Raw genomic sequence first — 3,431 nt, 5'->3', positions numbered from 1 at the left:
GAAGTAGCAGTAGCTATATCAAAAATAATTTTTTGTTTTAATTACACTGATTAAATAACCACAGACAGCTGGTTATTTCATTTTCTAGATAATATTTTAATTATGAACAACAGTGGGATAGGTTCTCTGAAACCCCAGTCACTATTAGGTTTATCATCAAGGCAATCCTTTTAGACAGTTGATAGGTTCTCTGAAACAGTCACTATTAGGTTTATCATCAAGGTAATCCTTTTAGACAGTTGATAGGTTCTCTGAAACCCCAGTAACTATTAGGTTTATCATCAAGGCATTCCTTTTAGACAGTTGATAGGTTCTCTGAAACAGTCACTATTAGGTTGATCATCAGGGCATTCCTTTTAGACAGTTGATAGGTTCTCTGAAACCTTAGTCATTATTAGGTTTATCATCAAGGCATTCCTTTTAGACTGTTGATAGGTTCTCTGAAACCTCAGTTATTATTAGGTTTATCATCAGGGCATTCCTTTTAGACAGTTGATAGGTTCTCTGAAACCTTGGTTATTATTAGGTTTATCATCAGGGCATTCCTTTTAGACTGTTGATAGGTTCTCTGAAACCTTAGTTATTATTAGGTTTATCATCAGGGCATTCCTTTTAGACAGTTGATAGGTTCTCTGAAACCTTAGTTATTATTAGGTTTATCATCAGGGCATTCCTTTTAGACAGTAGATAGGTTCTCTGAAACCTTAGTTATTATTAGGTTTATCATCAGGGCATTCCTTTTAGACTGTTGATAGGTTCTCTGAAACCTCACTCACTATTAGGTTTATCATCAGGGCATTCCTTTTAGACTGTTGATAGGTTCTCTGAAACCTCAGTTAGTATTAGGTTTATCATCAGGGCATTACTTTTAGACAGTTGATAGGTTCTCTGAAACCTTAGTTATTATTAGGTTTATCATCAGGGCATTACTTTTAGACAGTAGATAGGTTCTCTGAAACCTCAGTTAGTATTAGGTTTATCATCAGGGCATTACTTTTAGACTGTTGATAGGTTCTCTGAATCCTCACTCACTATTAGGTTTATCATCAGGGCATTACTTTTAGACTGTTGATAGGTTCTCTGAAACCTCAGTTAGTATTAGGTTTTTTCTCAGGGCATTCCTTTTAAACTGTTGATAGGTTCTCTGAAACCTCACTCACTATTAGGTTTATCATCAGGGCATTCCTTTTAGACAGTTGATAGGTTCTCTGAAACCTTAGTTATTATTAGGTTTGTCATCAAGGCATTCCTTTTAGACAGTTGATAGGTTCTCTGAAACCTTAATTATTATTAGGTTTATCATCAGGGCATTCCTTATAGACTGTTGATAGGTTCTCTGAAACCTTAGTTATTATTAGGTTTATCATCAGGGCATTACTTATAGACTGTTGATAGGTTCTCTGAAACCTTAGTTATTATTAGGTTTATCATCAGGGCATTACTTATAGACTGTTGATAGGTTCTCTGAAACCTTAGTTATTATTAGGTTTATCATCAGGGCATTCCTTTTAGACTGTTGATAGGTTCTCTGAAACCTTAGTTAGTATTAGGTTTATCATCAGGGCATTCCTTTTAGACAGTAGATAGGTTCTCTGAAACCTTAGTTATTATTAGGTCTATCATCAAGGCATTCCTTTTAGACTGTTGATAGGTTCTCTGAAACCTTAGTTATTATTAGGTTAATCATCAGGGCATTCCTTTTAGACTGTTGATAGGTTCTCTGAAACCTTAGTTATTATTAGGTTAATCATCAGGGCATTCCTTTTAGACAGTTGATAGGTTCTCTGAAACCTTAGTTATTATTAGGTTAATCATCAGGGCATTCCTTTTAGACTGTTGATAGGTTCTCTGAAACCTTAGTTAGTATAAGGTTTATCATCAAGGCATTGTTTTCTGATAATCTATTTGTAGTTATGAATAACGTTTGCATTATATAGTCATTTCCTGGACAATATAGCAAACAACTTTTTTTGGCTTGAGAATAATATTACAGCATGCCAGTTTCACATGTCTTTGATCAATCCTTGAACACCTGATAGCACTCCAAACCAGGTGTCCATGCCGTCTGTTTCTGAAATTTTAGCATGAAAATATTTCATGTATAAATCAAGGGGCGTATTCTCAAGAAAATTTATTAAGATGATTTTAGTATTCCAGTCATCTGATTGGTCAATCACTAACATTGATTTTCAATTTACTTTTACTCAAGTTTTCAAGAATAAGGCAAGAGATTAATAACAAAAAAAACAGTGATGGCTTCTGAAACATGTGATGCCAATCTGTGAGTGACAGGTGCTTCGTAGCCAAAACACATGTCCAGAGTAAAAGATGAACTGTAGTCTAACAAAAAGTGGTCAAAGACAGTTAGAGTTTCTTTATATGATGTCAAGCAAATGGTTGTCGAGGATTCTAATCTTGGTTGGGGAATGAAAGTCTGGTATCCTTGATAAAGTCATCTTTCTTCCTGTTTCCAGTCGTCCCAGCAGTAAATTGGTGTTTGGCCAAGAACCAGTTGATCGATAGGATTCTGTAAACCCAAGTAGTTTTACTTGTAAATATCACTGTATCTTTTTCTAAAACATTGACCTCAATTAAGACACAAAAAATAAATATTCTTTACATAGCAAGTCAATTAAATTTTAACAGTGTATATACTCATGACACAAAATTCACTCTAAATTCCCTCAAAATATCTCAGTTGTTCAGATACATAGGAATCACATGGAAATAACATACAAATGCTATATTAAGCAGTAATTGTTGAGCTATAAGATGGGGAGTAATAATACAGAAACTTGTTATTGCGTATTACATACACAAAATCATTAGACAAAATCGATAGAAAAGTTATTATTCACCTATGCATCACTTTACTATTAATCCATACAATTTAGGTCTAAAGAATAGATAAATTGCCTATGACCTACGCCAGTATTTCAATAAGACATTTAGTTATATACTTTAGTAATGTGTTAGATGACTAACATTTTTCTATGCTCACACTCACACCAAATATCAAACACAAATACATTATTAAGGCCAAATATCTCACACAAACACACTATCAAGGCCAAATATCTCACATAAACACACCATTAAGGCCAAATATCTCACACAAACACACTATCAAGGCCAAATATCTCACACAAACACACTATCAAGGCCAAATATCTCACATAAAAACACACTATTAAGGCCAAATATCTCACACAAACACACTATTAAGGCCAAATATCTCACACAAACACTATTAAGGCCAAATATCTCACATAAACACACTATTAAGGCCAAATATCTCACACAAACACACTATTAAGGCCAAATATCTCACACAAACACACTATTAAGGCCAAATATCTCACATAAACACACTATGAAGGCCAAATATCTCACACAAACACGCTATCAAGGCCAAATATCTAACATAAAAC

The sequence above is a fragment of the Lottia gigantea genome, assembly GCF_000327385.1.
Source record: "Lottia gigantea unplaced genomic scaffold LOTGIsca_48, whole genome shotgun sequence".
NCBI classification, from domain to species: domain Eukaryota; kingdom Metazoa; phylum Mollusca; class Gastropoda; family Lottiidae; genus Lottia; species Lottia gigantea.
Note: the sequence above shows the minus strand (reverse complement) of the source record.